This window comes from Diabrotica virgifera, chromosome 4, assembly GCF_917563875.1.
Source record: "Diabrotica virgifera virgifera chromosome 4, PGI_DIABVI_V3a".
Lineage (NCBI taxonomy): Eukaryota > Metazoa > Arthropoda > Insecta > Coleoptera > Chrysomelidae > Diabrotica > Diabrotica virgifera.
The window spans coordinates 157,659,079-157,670,508 of NC_065446.1; the positions used below are offsets into that span (position 1 = coordinate 157,659,079).

At 32.7% G+C, this 11,430-nt stretch overlaps 1 long non-coding RNA gene across 1 annotated transcript; it reads right to left on the minus strand.

The window, feature by feature from the left end:
- Window positions 1-1,667: 1,667 nt before the first annotated feature.
- Window positions 1,668-4,241, minus strand: LOC126883975 (uncharacterized). The gene is made up of 2 exons (XR_007697791.1): window positions 3,530-4,241; window positions 1,668-3,370 (listed from the first exon to the last, which is right to left on the minus strand). It is a non-coding gene; the product is annotated as an uncharacterized LOC126883975 (long non-coding RNA).
- Window positions 4,242-11,430: the final 7,189 nt, after the last annotated feature.

Genomic DNA, 11,430 nt, shown 5'->3' on the forward strand with positions numbered 1-11,430 from the left:
CGATTTTTTCGGTTATATCGAAAACTATTAGCGATTTTTTATTGAAAATGGACATGTGGCAGTATTATGGCAGGAATATCTTAAAGAAAAATTATGGTGAAATTTGTGCACCCCATAAAAATTTTATGGGGGTCTTGATCCCTTAGATCCTCCCAAACTTTTGTGTACGTTCCAATTCAATTTTATTATTGTGGTACCATTAGTTAAATTCAATATTTTTGTTTCTTAGTATTTTTCAGATAAGGCAGTTTTTATCGAGTTGCGACTTCTTTTTTAACATGTCTACATAAAAATTTTATGGGGGTTTTGTTCCTTTAAACCCCCCAAATGTTTGTGTACGTTCCAATTAAACTATTACTGAGGTACCATTAGTTAAACAGAATGTTTTTAAAACTTTTTTGCCTCTTTGTATTTTTTCGATAAGGCACATTTTATCGAGATCTGGCTTCTTTTTTAATATGGTTCAAAATATACCTAAAAATGTAAAGCATAGATAAGTCTGCATATTATTACCAAGTCTCCATAATCGTACTTAACCATATACAAATATGTGGTGGATTTGACAAATATTCAAAATATTTCGATAAAAATTGACTTTTCGAAAAAGCAATGAGGCAAAAAAGTTTTTAAAACGTTGTGTTTAAATGGTACTACAATAATAATTAAATTGAAACGTGCACAAAAGTTTGGGGGGGTTTAAAGGAACAAAACCCCCAAAATATTTTTATGGGGTGTCCAAATTTTACTATAGTTTTTTCGTAAGATACTGCTGCCATAATAATGCCACATGTCCATTTTCAATAAAAAATCTCTAATAGTTTTCGATATATTGGAAAAAATCACTTCATCTTGTAACTTCAAATGAGTGATAAAGGCACAGAGACTTAGATGGCGAGGTCACATTTGAAAGGATGCCAAACACGAGGACTCCAAAAATGGTACTAAACTACACTACAGCTTCAAGAAAGAGAAGAGGAAGGCCGAAAAATAGATGGAAGCAAGAGGTCGAAAAAGATTTGGAAAGAATGGTGCTACAGGGTCAGAAAAGAAAAATGAATAACAGGAAGGAATGGAGAAAAATCACATATCAAGCCAGAGAAGATCTCAGTACATAAAGAAACGTGAAAATGAAGAAAAAAACAAACTTTTCAAGCCATGGGCCTCTAAGGCCCTTAGTGCTATTATATATATATCGCTTGGTGAGAACATTAGTGACATAACTTCAAAAACGTTTTGTAGTAAAGTGACTTCAAAAACGTAGCTTGTAGTAAAGTGACTTGCGTCACTAATGCATGCAGAAGTGGAACTAAAGTCAAAGAGTATTACTGACGTATCGAGACTTCCGTCATTAAAGCATAATATCAAGTTCAATATTAGGAGTATGTTTAATAGATTAAGTCACAATTGGTATTTTTTGAGTTACGTCACTAATGTTCTCAGCGAGCGATATATAACTTCAAAGGGCTGTAACTTTTCTTGTGTGCACATTTGTACTAAGGTAAGTTAGGTCCAATCAAACTATTTTTGGTCCCAGAATATGTGATTAAATTTATGACCTGTATTTTTGTTACACCCTGTATATATCTACATACTTCGTCTAATTTACTAACTGTTATTTATTTTAACTGAAATATTTAGGCGGTAGGTGTGTTCTTTTTTAGAATCACTTTGCCGAGTACAATGGAATTACAGCCACTAGACATATTTTATTATATACGCGTAGAAATAATATTTGAAGATTTCTATTAATGTTAACCTAAAGAAATACACAATAATATGTTTCATTTAATTTGTATAAATGGATTATAAAGCGTTTTTATGAAGCAGATTTGTTCGGATCACACTGTAACTGTAATCGAACGGAGGTGACATTTTAGAATAAATTGGTAACATTTATTTGACAGTTACGGTGATGACACTTCATATTTGTTTATATTCTTTACTATAAGTATCTGTTTTATTTATTATATTTACTGTTTTTATTATTTACTTTACTATAAAAAGATCCTCTACTATAAAAATATAAATTTCACCTAATTTTATAACGACTTGGAATAATCGAGGTATCTGACAACTTTTTTAGTTGTTATTGTAGACAAACTTATACAAAGAAACCTACCAGCTTTTTGCCAAGAGTTCGGAGCCGTTTTTTAATTATTAACAATGCAGTGCAAAAACTCTTGCACTGCAAATCTTAAAAGATTATAACTTAATTCTTGTTCTCTATTTCTTAAGTTTTTACTTATTTACATTGAATATTAATTTGTTTTGTTGTATAATCCACGTTTACAATAATTATGTGATATATTTGATTTAAAATGGATTCAGGATCTTTTTATACTTTGGCAACTATGTCAACTTAGATCTCTGGCATAGATAATGACCTGCAACAGTAAGTAAATTAGATGGACTGTAGGTTATATTTGGTTCTTGGGACATCAAAGTATATTTTTTAGACATTCCCTGGATATAGTCACTGATGTGACATACCTCCGATTTGTTTTTTCATGAGTTTTGTAAGAGACTAAAAACTTTTTTAATAGTCACCTCCTGTTTTCATATATTTTTTGACATGTTTTGTAGTAAATTCAACTATCTATTTACTACAAAACATGTCAAAATTTACATGTGAAAGCAGATGATCCTAAAAATGGTTTTTCATCTCCTACAAAATTCATGAAAAAGCAGATAGGAGAATTATTGTACATTACAATTCTCTGATGTTTGGGAAAAAGGGCTTAAGTCAGAATTGCACATCGATAATGTTTTGATGATTTCTACAGTAATGTAGTAGATTCTACTGTACATACAGTTTACATCTACAACAGTTTTTTTCTGGTCCAGAAATCATCAAAACATTATCAATGTGCAATTCTGACTTAAGTCCTTTTTGCCAAACATAAAAAAACAATCTGGTCATAACTGACCAATGAGCAATTTTAATTTAACCTAAATTACTACTGTTTCTTAAAATGAAGAGCTTACCCCATAGCGTCTCTTATCTAATCTAACAAGATCGTGCACTATTCTAACATACACAGGCACAGCACACAAGCACTATGCTCCGTTTTTCACTATCACCTATCACTCAAACTAGTTCAAAAGGCTTTGTCCTCTTCAATCTTCTAGTTTGCCCAGTAGTATCGAGGAGCTGGATTTCCTCGATATTCTTGAACTTATGAAGTTGTTGCTCATGACCCTGCTATCTTCTTGATATTTGTTGATAAAGTAATAACTTATTATGCATGGACAATGTGGACTTTCTTCCAACTAGCCAATACACTTTTTATATCTCTCTTTTGCCTTTCATAGCCACAAGGCTATACATTTCCTTCTTGGTTTTTTTTTTGTAGGCCACTTTCAGCTGATTCTAAAAAAAATTAAAATGAAGGGTAATTTTTCTATTCTTTACAATTAAAAATCAAAAGAAATAGGAAATGGGTACTATTTACAGGTAATAATATGCATGCATAAATGATTCGTTTCATAAAGAATAAAGAAAATTGAAAACGGATTTTATAATACTTACAAAATTGTTTAAACAAGAGATCCAGCCAGAGCCCAGAGCAAAAACTAGCAGCATAGAAAAAAGTGTTGTGTGATTTGACTAGCAGACAGTACAGCAGAAAAGCCACTAATTTCCATTTCCCACACCCCCTTATCGATGCATTTTTTTCCATTCAAAATTTTTACTAAATTTTTAGGTTATCCGTTATCTTATGAAAATGAAATGTGATGACCAATGACCACGCGACGCTACATAGATACTCGCGCGGCAAATTTGAAAATGAACGCAAATTGAACAGTAAATGGCCTCTCTTAAAATCTTGTAATGGAAAATTTTACCCCTCCAGGAAGACATTGTACTATGTTCATAGAATATCTTGTGGTAACTTTCCACCCATAATTTAATCAGATAGATATTCACGGAATAGAACGGTAGTACCTATATTCCTGGAATGTTTTGTGTTGTTAGGATTAAACTTTTATTTTATTTATTCTTGAATATTTCCTATTGTTAAACATTGTAACCAATAATTTACAAATAAGATTTTCATTACATTACATAAAATCAAAAACATGTTTTGGATATTAAACTATATAGTTTGTTTATAATTGTAATAATTGTATATACAATTTTGAATTAAGATTTAATCTTTTCGATTTAAACTACAGTAAAACCTGTGTTACCGGCCCCCTGCAAACACCGGCCACCTGTACTAACGGTCAGTTTAAAAATTCCCCAAAATTACAGTAAAACCTGTCAGTAACGGCCACTAAAAATGAAAAAGCTATTGGCCGATATAGAAAGGTGACCGGTATTGGAAGTTTTTGTAGTCCAGATATAATTGGTTTGGGGAATATTTAAACCGGCCGTTAGTACAGGTGGCCGATTTTATCAGGTGGCCAGTAACACAAGTTTTACTGTATATCTAGACTACAAAAACTGGCAATAACGGCCACCTTTCTATATCGGCCAATAGTTCTTTCATTTTAGTGGCCGTTACTGACAGGTTTGACTGTATTTCATTAACGTAAAGTTAACGCGTAAGTTAATATTTTATTGAATTATTTTGCTATTTGATCCCGTAATTGGTATAATGTGTCCAATATAATATATAAGCGTTCATAAAACGTCCGTATTTCGTCCAGTATGGACGTCCAAAGGACGTTCAACGTCGGACGTCCAAAGGACGTCCATATTTATTCCGTCCGAAGGACGTCCAACGTCGGACGTCCAAAGGACGTCCATATTTATTCCTTCCGAAGGACGTCCAACATGGGACGTCCAAAGGACGTCCGTTTATAGTCCATGGACGTAAGGACCAAAAATGGACCTATTTTGGACGTCCAAAGGACGTCGTGTGCTATTAGGGAACTGATGTTTTTTTTAATGAGAATTAATAGGGGTCCTGTGTTATCTCATTTGATAGATAGTTTATTCGATTCTCTATTCAGTAATATAAACATTTGCATAATTATTTATACAGGGTGTCCAAAAATAAAATTTTAAATTAAATTATTTGACAAAAAAAGGGAAGAATATACTAGATATGTAATTAAAGTACATCTTACTGCTATCAGAAATCAGAAAAAATAAACAATGCTTCTCTCTTAAATTAACTGTTCAAACTTCCAAGACGCGGGTGGCTGGTGGGAGCTGGTTTGAACATTGAATTTAATCGAAAAGCAATGTTTATTTGTGAATTAAACATTTTTTCTGTTTTTGGGCAATAGTAAAATGTATTTTGAATTAAATAAGTTACATGCATTCTTCTTTTTTTTGTTAACTAATTTAAGTAAAAAAAAAATTTTCGACACCCTGCATAAACAATTATGTTAATGTTTACATTAATAAATAAAGAATTGAATTACCTTTCAAATGAGCTGGCACATGATCCATATTCTCATTTAAAAAAATTATCGATTACGTCATCACGCCCAGATAGATGACGTCACTGGTATGACATATATGCCAAAATATCAGAATTAAAAAAAATCGATGTTTTTCAGGGTTTTTCCTTAAAGTCGCCAGTTTACAAAATACCTAATTTATTCCTTTCATTCGTACCATACTGTACAGGGTGAGGCAGATAAAGGGCCTATTAGAAATATCTCGAGAACTAAAGGCAACACAATCATGAAAATTGGAATGAAGTGGTTTTGCAGAGTGATAAATTTAAAGAAAATATTTTCTTCTATTTGATACTTCCGGTTATAACGGAAGTTGCTAATAACTTCGTTTTTTTTTAATGGACATCCTGTATATTTTTATATTTTTGGATTCTGCTCAATGTCTTTCTTAAAATATGAAGTTTTCTAATGTTATATAGGGTAATTTAAAAGATAATTACGTATTTTGGCTATATATTTGTAGCAATATTCACACCCTGTAGAATTGTTGTAGGTGGTTGGATATCAAAAACTATATGTATGTTCAAATGATTTTTAATATAGTATATTATCTTTAAAAATTATTAGTATAGTTAAATTTTGAATATTAGTATACAGGGTTTTTATTTGTATTTTATTTGTATTTGTATTTGTTTTATTTTTATAGTATATATTTTCTGAGTTTTCTTAAAGGAACACCCTATATTTTAATATTGTAATAAAATGATGTTTTATGGTACTATTTTTATTTTCTAATAGTCCAGAAAGCCACTGCGCGTCCGCTGGGAAAAATATTCTGATTCGAATTTTTTGCACAATTTTACTCAAAAAGGACACCTTCTAACAAATTTGCATGTTGCCAGGTCCAAAAGTGGGCCAAACATTTTTTAAACGTTTTTTTTTGTTTTTTTCCTAAAATTATTTTTTTTTGTATCGAAGAAAGTTTTTTTAGGTTTCTTTGGATCATTCCAAACAGGAAAAGTCTTTGGTATCTTTTCTCTAAAATTGATAGTTTTTGAAATATAATCGATTAAAAATTGAAAAAATTTCGAAATCGGCCATTTTAACCCTTAAAAAAAACTATGTGAAAAACTGAAAATTTGAATGTTGTCACGGTAAATAGATATTCTTTAAACATGCATTGATGAAACACCGAAGAGTTTTTTGCAATACAATATCGAATACCCTTTTGTCTTTTAATTGCTATTCAAGCGGGCGCGACACTATTTTCAACCATTGCATGTAATGTAATATGCGTGAATATATGTGCGGAAAAATATTCTGATTTAACTTTTTTTCACCATCTTGCTTGAAAAGGTGCCCTTTAACAAATTTGCATGTTGCCAGGATCAAACAGCAGTAAAAAAGTGTTTTAAACGTTTTTTTTTGTTTCTACCTAAAACTAATTTTTGCATCGGACAAGTTATTTTAGGTTTTTTGGATCAGTTTAAATAGAAAAGGTCTTAAGTGACTTTCCTCTAAATGTGATAGTTTTCGAGATATAAGCAATTGAAAATTTAAAAATTGCAAAATCGGCCATTTTTAACACTCAAAAATTATGTGAAAACCCGAAAATTTCAATATTACTAAGATACCTAGAAATTCTATGATCACCGATTGATTAAATACCTTAGAGCTTTTTGCAATACAATATCGAAAACTCATTTGTTTTTTATTTGCTAATCAAGCGGGCGCGACACTATTTTAAACCGTTGAATGTTAATCGGAAAACATTTTACAAGCATAGGCGCCCATACACACGGGCAGGGGGGGGCCGTGGCCCCCCCTAGCTTTTCGGGAAAGAACAAAAATTAAATTTATATTACATAAACGTATTTTTGTCAAAAAATTATTGGATAATGTTGAGAGATAAATTGGAAACAACATATTTATTAATAAAAGAAATTCACATATTGGGTAATTAATAGTTTAACAGAAAATCTGTGTGTCTGTGACAGGACAGCCGTCTATATGGAATGTGCATAATACACATTTCGCACAGTCACGGTATGCTATTAACGAAAACATTGAAAGAAATTAGAAACGTGGGAACATAATATGTGTATACTGTAATCGACACCCAAAATTACAAATTAAATGAATCATTTATAATACTGCAAAGAAAATCATGTCAGCAAGAAATCCGATCTCTGACCGATAATCACTATGAGCCATTATTTGTCTTTGAGAACTAGCACTATAAAGTGTAAAATCTGTGAAGTGATTAAATTTGTTTTCTATATTAAGTTTTGTGTACACCGAATAGCACCACTTCATAAGCACCATTAAGTAATTATATTTTATATTTTAAAATAAATTCATATTGAAAAATAATTTTTAAAATTTATTGAACGTAGTCAAATTTTAGTTTGTAAAAGTATTTTTTAGTAAGTAGATTATTTTTAAAGTGTACATTATGATGAACAGAACAATTTTATTTAAATGAAAAACAGGTGATCTTGTATGATGAATGAGTGTTATATACAGGGTGTCCCAAAAGTAGCGGAAAGGTCGAATAATTCGCGAAATGAACATCGGATCGAAAAACTAAAAAATATGTGTTAAATATTTCTCAAAAATCTATGCAATGACACTAAACAAGTCCCCCACTCCAACCCCTGGGCGTGGAGCGAGGGGTAACTTTAAAATCTTAAATGGAACCCCTAATTTTTGTTGCAGATTTGGATTTTCCTTGTAAAAATAAGCAAATTTTATTCGAGCCATTTTGCGAATTGTGGATAGATAGCGCTGTAATTGGAAAAAAACGATATATCGTGATACCATAGCAAAATTATAGAAACGGTCTAATATCTCGAGAAATATATGTACTTCCAAATGAAAAACTAAAAAACACGTGTTTAATATTTTTCAAAAAATCTATAGAATGACACCAAACACGATTTTTCATTCCACACTCTGGAGATGGGGTGGGAGTTAACTATAAAATCTTAAATAGGAACTCCCGTTTTTTATTGCAGATTGAGTTTCCTCCTCAAAAAATAAGTAACATTTGAATATTGAAATGTTTTGATGTCTCTTACGTAGTTTATTAGGTGTCGATGGTCAACGCACGAATCAGAATTGGCAGCACCACGTCAGAGGAATTCCTCATTGACACCGGGCTTAGACAAGGAGATCCTCTCGCCCCCCTGCTGTTTAACTTCGCACTGGAACATGCAGTAAGAAAAGCTCAGCCACAACTGACAAACGGATTTGCCGCCCAAGGATCAAAAATACTAATGGCCTTTGCGGATGATGTGGACACAATTACACAATCCACCAGAGATGCAAAAGAAGTTTTCACCCTATTCGAGAACGGAGCCAAGGAAGTTGGTCTTAAGGTCAACGAGGACAAGACCAAGTACATGGTGGTTACGAAGAACCCAAGACCAAGGGTTAGACCAAACGTAACAATTAATGAATACAACTTTGAAGTCGTCAAATAATCTAAGTAGGTACCTGGGAGCGATCATAACATCTCAAAATAAATATGAAAAGGATGTGGTAGCCAGGATCATTGCAGGAAACAGGGCAAATTACTCATTAAGGACCCTACTTATATCAAAAATACTCTCAATACCAGCAAAAATAAGAGTATATAAGACAATAATTCTTCCCACAATAACGTATGGAAGCGAAACATGGACTCTGAACCAGCGGGAAACGACAAAATTACTGGTACTAGAAAGAAAGATACTGCGGACTATCTATGGGCCTTGCAGAGAAGAGACTACAGGAGAATGGAGAAGAAGACACAGTGATGAACTTCAGACAATATATGGAGATGAAAACATAGTACGCTACATTAAAGCAAACCGAATACGATGGGCGGGTCACGTGCTAAGATCGAGTGTCGAAAGACTTCTGAACGCCACATTCTGGGAAAGGCCCGATGGCAAAAGGTCAGTTGGTCGACCAAGAAAGAGATGGAAAGACGCAGTAGCCAGTGACCTACGCAAAATGGGAGTACAGCAATGGGAAATAGCTGCTCAGGACCGCCAACAATGGAGGGAAATAGTAAACGCGGCCAAGAGTCACATAGAGTTGTAGAGCCAAATTATGATGATGATGATGATCAAACTGAACAGTGAACAATGAGACTTCGCCGTCATAAATTGTAAATTTCCTATAATATTCAATATCGGTCGATAAACAGGCAGAAGTTTATTACAGGCGGCCGAGTTTATTACAGCACTGGCCTCGATAATAAGACAGATTTTGGGCATTTCTATGTACAGGAAGTTGGGGCATTTATTTATTTATGACCATTACAACGCTAAAAACAGGTAAAGACACGTATTTTTCGATTTCAATTTTCCTCGTTATAACCAAATATGCCTCGTTATAGAGCGTTATAGTTCAATAGGAATTTCATGGGACACCTAATGTACCTCGTTATAAGCGAAACCTCGTTATATCCGTGTTCGTTATAGAGAGAGTCTACTGTATATATTGTCATCCAAAATATACAAAATGTAATGTTCAACATCTTCACGTTTGGCCCCCCCTAAAAATTTTTATATGGGCGCCCTTGTTTACAAGTTTAAATTTTTTTTTATTTTTGACTACTTTGTGATCCTGGCAACATGCAAATTTGTTAAAAGGGGACCTTTTTAAGCAAGGTGGTGAAGAAAAATTGAATCAGAATATTTTGCGCACATATATTTACGCATATTACATAATACATGCAACGGTTGTTAATAGTGTCGCGCCCGCTTGATTACCAATTAAAAAACAAAGGGGTTTTCGATATTTTCTTGCAAAAATCTCTTTGGAGTTTTATCAATAGATGTTTAACGAATATTTATTTACCTTGGCAACATTGAAATTTTCTATTTTTGACATAGTTTTTGAGGGTTAAATATGGCCAATTTCGCAATTTTTAAATTTTTAATCGCTAATATGTCAAAAACTACCAACTTTAGAGAAAAGTCACCAAATACCTTTTCTATTCGGAATGATCCAAAAAAACCTAAAAAAAACTTTGTTCGATGCAAAAAAATAATTTTAGGAGAAAAACAAAAAAGAAACGTTTAAAAAATTTTTGACCTACTTTTGGACCTGGCAACATGCAAATTTGTTAAAAGGGTAATTTTTTAGTAAGATTGTGTAAAAAATCCGAATCAGCATATTTTTCCTAGCGGGTGCGCAGTGGCTTTCTGGACTATAAGCATTTCCTATACCTACCTAACTGCTTTAATTTGTGAGTTATTGGTGATTTAAGGCAAACATTAATTGCAACAAAAAATACGTGAAATATTATTAGGTTGGACGTGAAAATATTCAATCACAAATATTTTTTCGGAAACTAATCTAGAGTGATCCTTAAAATTCCCAATAATAGTTGAGCTATCAAGCTATCTACGTAGTTAAGATTGTTGGCTCGACTAACAATTAAGCACAAATTAAAGCAGTTAGGTATAGGGAATGCTTAAGAAATAAAAAAATACCATACAATATAATTTAAGTACATTACTAAAATACCATTTAACAAACCTCAGAAAATATTCATTTCAAGTTTCGGCCAACCCTGTATACTAAAATTCAACATCTAGCTATACTAATAATTTTTAACAATACTTACTTACTTAATCCAGAACTCGTCTACCTTTCGGTGTGAGTTGTTACGGAGTTAGGTTCTCCGTCGTTTTCTTCCACATTTCCTTCTATCCATGGCCAATGCTTTTGTTTCCTCCCATTTTGTTCCTCTTTTGTCGGCCGCTTCCCTCACTTCTTCTGTCCACGTCTTTCTTGGTCGTCCTCTCTTCTTTCTTCCCATATCTCTCGCTTCATATATCTGTCTTACTATTTTTTCTTCTCCTCTTCTCAGTACATGCCCGAGCCATCTAAGTTGTCCTTTTTCGATTGTTGTTGTAACTGGGTGTATTTTCAGATTTTGTCTAAAGGTTTGATTTCTAATTTTATCTTTCCTTGTTTTTCCCTCTATTGTTCTCAAAAATCTCATTTCTGTGATTATTAGTCTATTCTTTTGCCTTTTTGTTAATGCCTAAGATTCACAGGCATAGGTTAGAGTGG